This window comes from Taudactylus pleione, unplaced genomic scaffold (assembly GCF_031769625.1).
Source record: "Taudactylus pleione unplaced genomic scaffold, aTauple2 ptg000179l, whole genome shotgun sequence".
NCBI lineage: Eukaryota > Metazoa > Chordata > Amphibia > Anura > Myobatrachidae > Taudactylus > Taudactylus pleione.
Window position 1 is genome coordinate 31,843,426 of NW_028284581.1, and position 13,142 is coordinate 31,856,567.

The window sequence follows — 13,142 nt, forward strand, 5'->3', positions numbered from 1 at the left end:
GACGCTGTTGCTGTTGCTGCGTAAGGTGATACATCTACCCAGTGGGCTGTCACAGTCACATAGTCCTTAGTCTGCCCTGTTCCACTTGTCCACATGTACGTGGTTAAGTGGACATTGGGTACAGCGGCATTTTTCAGGACACTGAGGACACTTTTTCTGACGTTTCTGTACAGTCTCGGTATCGCCTGCCTAGTGAAGTGGAATCTAGACAGGATTTGGAACCGGGGACACACTACCTCCATCAATTGTCTAAATCCCACTGCACTAATGACGGATACCGGACGCACGTCTAACACCAACATAGCAGTCAAGGCCTCAGTTATATGTTTTGCTTCAGGATGACTGCTGTCGTACTTCATCCACCTCGCTAAGGACTGTTGGAGGGTCAATTGTTTAGTAAAAGTAGTGGTGTTCCTACTTCCTCTCTGGGATGAACGACTCCCAGCAGCAACAGCAACAACAGCAGCAGCAGGAGGCGTAGCAATGCAGGATCCTCCGGAGGAATCCCGGATAGGAGAGTCAGTCATGCCAGTGACATGGCCTGCAGGACTACTTCCGATCATGACTAAGGAGGAAATTGACGAGGAGGGAGTTGACGGTGTGGTTTGCAGGTGCTTGGATACAACAGGACAACGGGATTTAGGTGTCCCTGGACTGCTTACGGTCTTAGCCAAAGTTTCTGAACTTGACAGTAACTTTTTATGAATGCGCTGCAGGTGCCGTATAGGGGAGGATGTTCCTACGTGGATAACGTCCCTACCCCTACTTATTTCACCTTTAAATATGGTACATATGGCAAGACAGTTGTTGTCTGGATTTGGATAGAAATATTGCCAGACCAAAGAGGTGGAATGTTTGGTCTTCTGCCCAGGCATGACCGTGATGGGCTTTTTCATCCCACGGACAACAACTGTCTCACCCGGAGCCTGATTTAAACAAACCACATCAGCATCAGAATCCTCCTCGCCAACTTCCTCCTCAGCTCCAGCTACACCAGTATCCCCATTCTGTTGTACTTCAACAGTGACATCTTCAATTTGCATATCAGCAAGTGGACTGTGGGTGCTCCTTTCAGCACTTGCAGGGGGCATGCAAATGGTGGAAAGAGCCTGTGCTGGGAAGGTCAGGCATCGCAACCGCCACCACACTTGGACTCTCCTTGGGGATTTGTGATATCGTTTTAGAACGCACAGTTCTTTGCTGTGCTTTTGCCAGCTTAACTCATTTGATTTTTTTAATGGGAGTAGGGCTTCCATCGTCATGTGAAGCTGAAGCACTAGTCATGAACATACTAGTCATACTAGTATGACACACACTAGTCATAGGGAAAGACCTTAGCCGTTCCTTGCCACTCCGTGTCATAAATGGCATATTGGCAAGTTTATATTTCTCTTCAGATGATTTAAATGTTTTTTTTAAGGTCATTTTCCTGAACTTTGTCATTTGGGATTGTATGTGGCCTCTACTATGACATTGGGCATCGGCCTTGTCAGACGACGTTGATGGAATGTTATCGTCTATGTCATGACTAGTGGCAGCAGCTTCAGCACTAGGAGAAAGTGGTTCTTGATCTTTCTCTATTTTATTTTTATCGGAGAAAGTTTGGTCCTCCATTTATGTTATATCGATTTGATATATACGTGCGGATAAGGCGCACACAAACAAAGAAAATATTTTTTTATTTTTGCTGGAGAGTTGTGCACTTTGTGGGTTACACCACCCTTTAAGAAATGAGCCAGCCGGCTCTTTACTTATGGGACACAGGCGCACGCATGGCGCTGCTCCTTTGTTGATACACGTGCAGCCACAGTGCACACAATTCACAAACACAGAAAATATTTTTTTATTTTCTTTGGAGTGTACTTTGGGGGTTACAGCACCCTTTAATGGTCAAGCCAGCCGGCCCTTTACTTATGACACGTGCGGATACTGATGCACGTGCGGATACTGATGCACGTGCGGATACTGCGCACACAATTCACAAACACAGAAAATATTTTTTTATTTTGCTTGGAGTGTACTTTGGGGGTTACAGCACCCTTTAACGGTCAAGCCAGCCGGCCCTTTACTTATGACACAGGCGCACGCTTGGCACTACTTTGTTGATGCACGTGCGGCTACTGCGCACACAATTCACAAACACAGAAAATATTTTTTTATTTTGTTTGGAGTGTACTTTGGGGGTTACAGCACCCTTTAACGGTCAAGCCAGCCGGACCTTTACTTATGACACAGGCGCACGCTTGGCTCTGCTCCTTTGTTGATGCACGTGCGGCTACTGCGCACACAATTCACAAACACTGAAAATATTTTTTTATTTTGTTTGGAGTGTACTGTGGGGGTTACAGCACCCTTTAATGGTCAAGCCAGCCGGCCCTTTACTTATGACACAGGCGCACGCTTGGCACTACTTTGTTGATGCACGTGCGGCTACTGCGCACACAATTCACACAGAAAATATTTTTTTATTTTGTTTGGAGTGTACTTTGGGGGTTACAGCACCCTTTAATGGTCAAGCCAGCCGGCCCTTTACTTATGACACAGGGGCACGCTTGGCACTACTTTGTTGATGAATGTGCGGCTACTGCGCACACAATTCACAAACACAGAAAATATTTTTTTATTTTCTTTGGAGTGTACTTTGGGGGTTACAGCACCCTTTAACGGTCAAGCCAGCTTGCCCTTTACTTATGACACAGGCGCACGCTTGGCGCTGCTCCTTTGTTGATGCACGTGCGGCTACTGCGCACACAATTCACAAACACAGAAAATATTTTTTTATTTTGTTTGGAGTGTACTTTGGGGGTTACAGCACCCTTTAATGGTCAAGCCAGCTGGCCCTTTACTTATGACACAGGCGCACGCTTGGCACTACTTTGTTGATGCACGTGCGGCTACTGCGCACACAATTCACAAACACAGAAAATATTTTTTTATTTTGTTTGGAGTGTACATTGGGGGTTACAGCACCCTTTAACGGTCAAGCCAGCTGGCCCTTTATTTATGACACAGGCGCACGCTTGGCGCTGCTCCTTTGTTGATGCACATGCGGCTACTGCGCACACAATTCACAAACACAGAAAATATTTTTTTATTTTGTTTGGAGTGTACTTTGGGGTTACAGCACCCTTTAATGGTCAAGCCAGCTGGCCCGTTACTTATGACACAGGCGCACGCTTGGCACTACTTTGTTGATGCACGTGCGGCTACTGCGCACACAATTCACAAACACAGAAAATATTTTTTTATTTTGTTTGGAGTGTACTTTGGGGATTACAGCACCCTTTAACGGTCAAGCCAGCTGGCCCTTTACTTATGACACATGCGCACGCTTGGCGCTGCTCCTTTGTTGATGCACGTGCGGCTACTGCGCACACAAATCACAAACACAGAAAATATTTTTTTATTTTGTTTGGAGTGTACTTTGGGGGTTACAGCACCCTTTAACGGTCAAGCCAGCCGGCCCTTTACTTATGACACAGGCGCACGCTTGGCACTACTTTGTTGATGCACGTGCGGCTACTGCGCACACAATTCACAAACACAGAAAATATTTTTTTATTTTCTTTGGAGTGTACTTTGGGGGTTGCAGCACCCTTTAACGGTCAAGCCAGCTGGCCCTTTACTTATGACACAGGCGCACGCTTGGCACTACTTTGTTGATGCACGTACGGCTACTGCGCACACAATTCACAAACACAAAAAATATTTTTTTATTTTGTTTGGAGTGTACTTTGGGGGTTACAGCACCCTTTAAAGGTCACGCCAGCCGGCCCTTTACTTATGACACAGGCGCACGTTTGGCACTACTTTGTTGATGCATGTGCGGCTACTGCGCACACAATTCACAAACACAGAAAATATTTTTTTATTTGGTTTGGAGTGTACTTTGGGGGTTACAGCACCCTTTAACGGTCAAGCCAGCCGGCCCTTTACTTATGGGACACAGGCGCACGCTTGGCGCTGCTCCTTTGTTGATGCATATGCAGCCACAGTTCATACAATTCACAAACACAGAAAATATATATATTTTTTGTTTGGAGTGTACTTTGGGGGTTACAGCACCCTTTAACGGACAAGCCAGCCGGCCCTTTACTAATGGGACACAGGCGCACGCTTGGCGCTGCTCCTTTGTTGATGCATGTGCAGCCACAGTGCACACAATTCACAAACACAGAAAAAATATTTTTTTTTTAGCACTTGGGGGGAGCACTCCTGATGAACAGAGCACCCCCTGGACAACACTACAGCACCCCTTTAGGACTGGGACACTGCACAGGACTTTGGAGTGGACACAGCTCCTATGGACAACAGCAGCACAGCACAGCACAGCACAGCACAACACTACACTGCACTACACTACACTACACAGCCAAGCCAGCCCTAACTCCCACCCTCCCTCTTCACTGTCCACAGCCGAGTGAGAAAATAGCGCCGACGCGGGTACCTTATATAGGATCCAAAACCCGCGAGACCCGGAAGGCGGGATGATGACGTTTTGCCTCGATTTCAGATCCGGGTCAGCCGGGAAAAGTCGAGCCTGACTCGGATCGGCCTCGGATCGTGGGGGCTCGGATTTCAGAAATCCGAACCCGCTCACCCCTAGTAATTAACCACTTAACTGACATGGTTGTAAGGCATGCGAATGTAGCCAGCTATGCGTCAGCTGACATGATATGACCGCACCACCCTGCTGTGTTTTTGAAGAGGAAATTTGTTCTACACATGTGCAGAATGGGTCTCCACTGACTCCCCGAAAGTCCCTGCGAGCCTGGCAATTTCTGACTGGTTTTGCTGGAAAAATTGTCAGTTAAGTGGTTAAAATGGAGGGATGAGTAATTACAATGTTGACCACAAAGCAGTGCATTTTCCATGCATTGGAAGAGCCATCTATGGCCTTATTAGTGATTAATAATAACTTAGTGCCCTTCTTACACACCATTTTTGCCCCAGCAAATTGACTGTCCATTCTGTAACCTCCGTTCGACAACCCATCTCCTATAGTTTGTAAGCTCTCACAGACAGGGCCCTATTGCCTCATGTACTCTTTCTTTCCTTACTTGTGCCATCATGTCCTCCTCCTTAGTATAATTTTGCAATCAGTGGGTCTAAATCCAGGGGAGAATTTATGCTTCTGTCATTTGTGGCAGTCTCACCTTCCTTTTTCAACATGTTCTTATATGCCACCAGCCATCCAGATGTCACATATTTACTATCTGACACTTTTATATGTCTTTATATTTTATCTCACTCTTCCACCTGCCCCTTATATCCCATCAGACCCACCTAGATATGTCATCAGACCCCGCTCCCTCCACAGACTCCAACACCACCAAAATGCCAGCAGTTGCTCTGAATGAGGGTGGCAGCTTCACATTTAAAATCTGTCCTCCTGGCCACTCGCTAAGCTGTGCGTGACCACCCACAGCTTTAGCGAGTGACCAGGTTGATGGTCATTGATGGTCATTGATGGTCGTCTGCCGCAAGCCCCAGTGAGCTGCCAGCTCTAATAGAGCCGGAAGCTCACTACTGACATCACTCGTGATGTCAGTAGGGCCGCCTACAAATGGCAGGCATTCCTTTGTTCAGCCACTCCCCCCACGCTGCCTACAAAACGGGGTGAGCTGTCGATCAACATCGACAGCCGCCCCATTTGTAGTGAGCCCCGAAGCGAGAGAATTTCTCTCTCGCTCCGGGGTGTGCGCAATGCCCCACCATCGACCCACTTGTGAGCACATAGCGCTTGTGAGCGGGTCTGAATCAGGCCCAATGTTTGTAAAACCATTGTGGCATTTGTGACACAAAGATAAATCAAGGTATGAAGGTTAACCATCTAGTCACCTCATCGCTAATGCATCAATTGCAGCATAATCATACAAATGGTTCATCCACAAAAGTAAAATCATGTGTAATAAGCAGTCCATTAATAACTACCAGCTACTATGGTTAAATTCCTCATGCAATCTTCAACGCCAACACCCTGATCATTGGCCTTCTCAGGAACAGTTAGTAGTCTTGTTTCATTGGATCAAATGCATTATGTCTCCTGTAATGCAATCCTTAACTCCCAAGAAGAATCTCAGGGCACTTGGGTGTAGAATAGGAACCATAATAATCCTTGTTTCCATAAATTGTCTGTGAAATAATCATTTGAAAGGGGAAGCAAGTATGACAGCCATCATCCTGTTGCACAGAGGATCACCAAAGCCATGACAGCAATGTTGGCACTTGATCTGCATCCAATATGTGGAATAAACACATCAGGTTTCAGCCAATTAGTAGAGGTTATGTGCCCACTAAAAATCCCATCTCTATACTATTTCACTCAAACAGCAATCCCACAGCACTACAGGAATGTCAGAGCCAAAGTCATTACATCCTTTGAAAAGAATACTGAACGTGATTCAGAGTTGTATGATATTGCACAGCTGCAGGGAAGTGGCTGTGCAATACTGTACAATTAATACAGCTTGAGGCGTCTGGTGTAAATAGACAACTCCTGACAGCATCATAGATCTGAGTGTTGTGTCCTAATGCACAGCATCGGATCTTCTGTGAGATGATTAGAAATCTGGATAACCCTGAGGCAACCCAGATTGCCCCTTGCAGCACCGTAGCTGAGGCATCGGAAAACACATACCCTGTCCCTGGCATTTCCAGAATATGGAATGGAGGCCATCCCTGCCCACTCCCTTTCCCCAAATGGCTTGCGAAAACTGCCAGCAATCTTGCAGATTGAGACTTGCACATGCACAGTACAGATCCTGCACATTTCCAGGTCTCTTACAATCGGTGTTGTATGCAAACCATCAGGTTTGTATAAAACACTGAATAAAGCTCATTGTACCCACTATCCACCTAACTATGGATATGTGAACAATCTGCACTGGTCAAGTAAAAGACAACATGAATGTGACAGCCTTCTGGATGGGTATATCATCCTCAGCAGCAGCATCAGTAGTAGCATCATCATCACCTTCTTCATCATCATCTTCATTCTGTCAGCATAGACAATGCCAACTTATTCACAAGCAAGCTTCTTTATGTATTGCTGGCTTCACAAAGAGACATAACAGTGTAAACTGATTAAATAAACTTCTTAATGTTATATTTAAATATCTCACCCCACTAACACTCTCTGGATTTCTCATATCTGTTAAAGGCAACAATGTGCCTGTAATCTGAATGGTCCAATTTATTTCATGATTTGCCCACACAATAAACTTGGTGGTTCAGAATTTCCTCAAAAAAGGTTATTTTCAGCATTCTGCATAAACCTGTAGAAAATTGCACCCTCTGTAAAAAAATTGAACTGCCATTTCATCAGCTAAAGCTTAATGAGGTGAAATGTCACACTTTATAGGCCTGAGTTCATGGAGGAAAAGCTGCAAGCCATCAAGAGCTTCACATCTAACCATGCTATATGGAGAGGAGGGGCATGTTACCTTACTGCAGTCCACTGCAGAATCCTTTCAGTTGTATGCAAGTTACTAAAGCAATTTGAAAGTGTAACAAATTAAGTGAGTTCTGTCACTGCCAGCCTGAGTCAAGTCATACCGCTAACTAAACTGCTCGTTAAGCATTTAGAGAAGCTGAAGGAGGATATGATGAAAGAAAGTGATTCTGCAAAAGTACCTTGGCCTAGTAGATCAATGTCTTAATTCCCTTTGCAATGACTCAAGACTGTGCAAGATCTTGCAACATGATGACTACATTTTGTAAACCATACTTGATTCTAGATTAAAGTCCTATGTTATGTATTTGTTTTTTTAAATGATGACAAACTGGAGACATGTAAAGAGATTCTTGTGAGAAAGTTGACAGACCAAGTCTCAAGTGCCACATCCACTGCTTCAGCTTATACTAAAGTGGCTATTAATTGATACTATTGCTGGGGAGTAGGGAAGGTAAATGAATGAAGGCAAAACATTGAAAGGCTGCTGCTAGCATCAGCCTGGACCACCAATGACTATTCTTTAGAGGATTTAAAATTTCCTAGTTCTGTTTACTGGCCTTTATGCTGACATGTGTGGTCAGTCTCTGTTGGGACCAGGAGCTGCATCCCTTCTTAGCTTGTTAACCACAGACACTTTAATTCATGCTAATTCTGGGTAGTGGGAAGGAAATACAGCCAAACAATTGGAAGGGTGCTGCTGGCATCAGGCTTGGACACCAATGAATTGCCCATGCCTTAATTACTGATTTCTAAACACTTTAAAAAATTTTTTTTCAATCCATACAATATTGGGATGAAGCATGCTGTATGATACATGTGGATCCACACTTTTAGGTTGCTTACTATAAGAAGCATTGGCATATCATTAATAGTGACCCTACATTGATGATGTTGAACTCAGCACCCCTAATGTGTGACTACCATTGTGGATCTAATTTGCATCAGTTATTGATGCATCCTAAACTTAAAAGTGTGTATTCAACATGGCTGCCTACAGAGCCAGTTCTAACCAATTTGGTGCCCTGGGCAAGTTTTTGGCTGGTGCCCCCTAGCAGATAATCTCACCACACTACACTCTACAGACACTCTCCCCCACCTTTTCAAACATAACACTCAATTTTCACTTACCTCTTAGGTGTACCTCCCTTTTATTTCTCCCTATTCTTTCTTCCTTTAGGAGTCTGTCAGAGGACAAAAAATTGTGATTAATTTTCCCTCGTCTTAACATATCGATTACCTCTCTCCATTTCTCTAGATCAGTGGTTCTCAAACTCGGTCCTCAGGATCCCACATTTTGCAGGTAACCCAGCAGGTGCACAGGTGTATTCATTACTCACTGACACATTTTAAAAGATCCACAGATGGAGCTAATTTTTTCACTGATTCTGTGAGGAGACCTGGAAAACATGCACTGTTTGAGGTCCTGAGGACCGAGTTTGAGAACCTGTGCTCTAGATAGATAGATATATAGCTACATGATATATATCATATATCACCATATGGTCTATTAACTACCAGAGGCATAGTTGCACAGCACATTGCACTTTGATATCCAGCTGGTTACCCATTAGGGGCTAATTAGAGACTGTGATTACTGTAGGCTGTGATTTAGATTTTTGTATATGTATAAATAAGTTGCTATATATAATTTTTCAGCATTTTTTATCGTATCTTGTCCATAATTATAATAATTTTAGAATATTATTGGTAGTTGTGAAGCACTTTATTAGCACTTTACCATCCTCACTTGATGGTGGTATTGAAACCTTTAAATTAATGGTCTACATCAGCACTTTAGTAGCACATTTTGTACACATTGCACTTTTTCACAAGCAATTTCCTACTACGCTTGGTTAAAATACTCATGCACATATATACATGAGCACTACTGCACCTTATCCTCCAACCAAAGGGTTAAAGTAATCATTTTACATAAGACACGCCAGTTGCTTAAATCAGTTTCACTAATAAAAAAAAAATATATATATATATAGCACACACATTGATCCAATTAATGCCCACCTCACAACAGCACTCACTGACCATCCTCACAGGACAACATAATGTTCTTAAAGCACAGCACCCCTCTCAGCACATCACCCATCTCCCAACACAGCACCCCTCATCCAGCACCCCTGTCCCAGAACAGCACACCTGGCCTCATCCAGCACCTCTCTCACAGCACAGCACTCCTCATCCAGCACAGCACCCCTCTCCCAGCACAGCACTCCTCATCCAGCACAGCACCCCTCTCCCAGCACAGAACTCCTCATCCAGCACAGCACCCCTCTCCCAGCACAGAACTCCTCATCCAGCACAACACCCCTCTCCCAGCACAGCACTCCTCATCCAGCACAACACCCCTCTCCCAGCACAGCACTCCTCATCCAGCACAGCATCCCTCTCCCAGCACAGAACTCCTCATCCAGCACAGCACCCCTCTCCGAGCACAACACTTATCATCCAGCACAGCACCCCTGGCCTCATTATGTACCCTGTACCCCTTTAACAGCACAACACCCCTCGTCCAGCACAGCAATCCAGGCCTCATTATTTACCCCATTCCCAGCACAGCACTTCTCAGTCAGCACAGCACTACTTGTCTCATTAATTATGCACCCTTTCCCAACACATTCAGCTCCCCTTTTCCAGCAGAGCACCTCATAATTTATTAATAATTCACCCCTTTCCCAGTACAGTCAGCACCCCTCATCCAGCACAGCACCCCTGGCCTCATTATTTACCCCTTTCCCAGCACAACACCCCTCATGCAGCACAGCACTCCTTGCCTCATTATGCACCCCTTTCCCAGCACGGAATCGGTATGATTTACTGCCGGACCCATGCCCAGCAGTTGGAATCCCGACAGCGGCATCCCGGCAGAGGAGGAAATCCCGATCGTACAAGGTAAGTATTCTCTAACCTAATTCTACCCTCTAACCCTAACCCTCCCTTAGGGGTTCCTAAACCTAACCTATAGCATTGGCTAAAGGAGACTGGTCCCATTAATCCCAGGCAGCAGCTGTGTAGATCAGGGACCTGTGACTGATCCAGACTACTCCACCCCCAAAACTCTACACATTAGCCAACACTCAAGGCAGCTGTCACCATGTCAGAGGATCAGAGAGGGGATCAGTGTGGCTGGGAGCATACTCTGCATGCCTCCAGACTGCAAGCTATGCATAAGCACAGCGTGTCTGTGGCCTGAACAGCAGCATTGTAACATCTTGTGAGGCAGATGGCACCCTGTAAGAAATGTATTTTACCCGAAGACATTAACGACCACCTGTGGCCACAGCAGATTTTTCTTCACCATCTTTTATTTAATGCATCTTTTTACATCTGAAAACGGTTTGTGACAGCAGGTCTCAGATCGTTTTAATGGGCCTACTGCAATTTCTGATTTAACAACTGTGTACCATAATTGGAGATTATGCCTTACATTTATTTGTAGTATGGTAGATGTGGCACGGCATAAGGCGACTTATGTACAATTTTCACTCTATGAAAATCTAATGTTGCAGTCACTTTTAGTTTTAGCAGTTTTTCTAAACTATCCTGACTCCTGTTCAACCTCCTATGTCTTCTTTGCCCATTCCTGCTCTCTGTCCTCAGTGATGCTGCCTTCCCTTTCACTTTTGACTCTAACAAAACTCAATACAAACAAACAGGAAAAATAAAACTACACTAAAACAATGTACACCACACTCACACAATTAAAAACACACACTACTTTGAAACAAAAAATACTCAAATAAATAGAAATACACCAAAAATAACAAGACGACAGAAAGTTTCACAAGACACCTTTCAAACCCACTCACCAAATGCTATTTCAATCTCTATAACCACCAACCACCACTAGCAAGCCACCTCACTAACCTTCAGAAGTAAGCAAGGAAGTAGCTAGTCTGCTGTCAAAAGCTAACCAATAATAAAGCACCATGAACTGATGGTTTCTTGCAGATTTTCTGAGGTTTGCAGTGGAATTGTGGCAGCTTTTGATAATGGCTTCCATTGGTTTTAACTAAATTGATGGATGTTTTGGGTGTTTTGAAACTGATGGGTATCAACATTTGTGGTTTAGAAAACACAATTAAAATCACTAAATTCAATGATTTGTTGGCCATATCTGCTGGCGATGTCCAATGGTTTCAAAATACGGGGGATATTGCTTTTTGGTAAATTTTGCCTCTAGGGTCTCAGATCAGCATGGACATGGACAACTGGGGCCCCAGCTAAGAAAAGACTACTGTAGATATATTGGTGATAGAGCAATTAACCTCTCCTGCCAAACTTACTACTGTACCTACTGTTGTCTTATTTTAGACAATTTAACTTGACATTTAATTGTCTTATTTTATTTTTTGTGGGTGCTTTAACAGGATATTTTATATGGTACCTACTCTTGATCAAGCCTGCCAGTTACTTCTGTGATATGCCTATGCAATAAGTTTATGGACTTTTTTCTATGAAGTACTGTGGTAAAGCCTTAGATCATGCATCAAAACAATCAATGTATGACTGAAAAAAAAGATAAGACCATAAGCAGAAATATACAATTATATTTTGATCATCAAACAGCTGTGTTCCACATTCATAGCAAAATGTGTGAGTATAAACAAATGAATAAAGATTAATTTACATAAGTTCCAACAACACATAATTTGGAATGTTTTACTGAAAACTCAACATTGATACCTTTTAGAAACTATAATTTCAACACACAAATATTTGTGTTATAAATATATAAATGTTAACAGTTTATTAAATATTGTGATAATTAAAATCTTATTATACAGCAAGCAATAGTTGATTTCTTTGATCTTCTGTAGCCTACAGTATTCTTGTACAAAGTCAACTTTCTTGATTAGAGCAGGAACCTCTGTATGGTTGTCATATTAATTCAGAGACATTGAAGTTTAGATGTACATAGCCTTATATGTAATAATTATTATAATGTAACATGCATATGCTGTATTTTTCAATTAAGGCGATTTATGCAAATATGCAGAAATAAAATATTCAATATAAAACTTCAATCAACAGTAAACACAAATCAATCTGTTCTGTGTTGTTTTCTCTTCACATCTATTACACCAAAAGAATATGTTAAGGGTTTCTCATTAGTAGCTAATTCAAACAGTATTGTTGTAAATGTTGAAGCTGAAACATACTTATGTATGCAAAAGCTTAAAAAAGCAATACTGAAACAATCTGTTACTGATACCACTTTCATTTTAGCAACACAAACATTCTTTGAAAGTTGAAAACAAAGAAAAATAAATGCAACATTTTCAAATTTCAGCATTTTCTAAACTAATGATGAATCTATAATTTGGTAATCAATTATAATTCATTCCAATGATTTCCTTATAAGCTCATTATTTTACTGCATGTAGATTTATTTTTAAATAATGTGTAAGGCATCTGGGCTGCCAATTCCTGTTTGAATATCATATAGACAGGTTAGGCATGTTATGTACATACAAAGTAACTTTTCAGATGACTCTTGCTCCTATGCTTGCCTGGGTTGGAACTGGTTAGTTAATTGATTGGAGTTGACATTGTGAATCTTCTTATTTATATGGTGCCAGAAGGGGTCTGCAGTGCCTTACACTGCTGCACATGAAGCCATAATATCCACAAAAGCCATGACGGCTGAACCCTGAGGTTCAGAGCCATT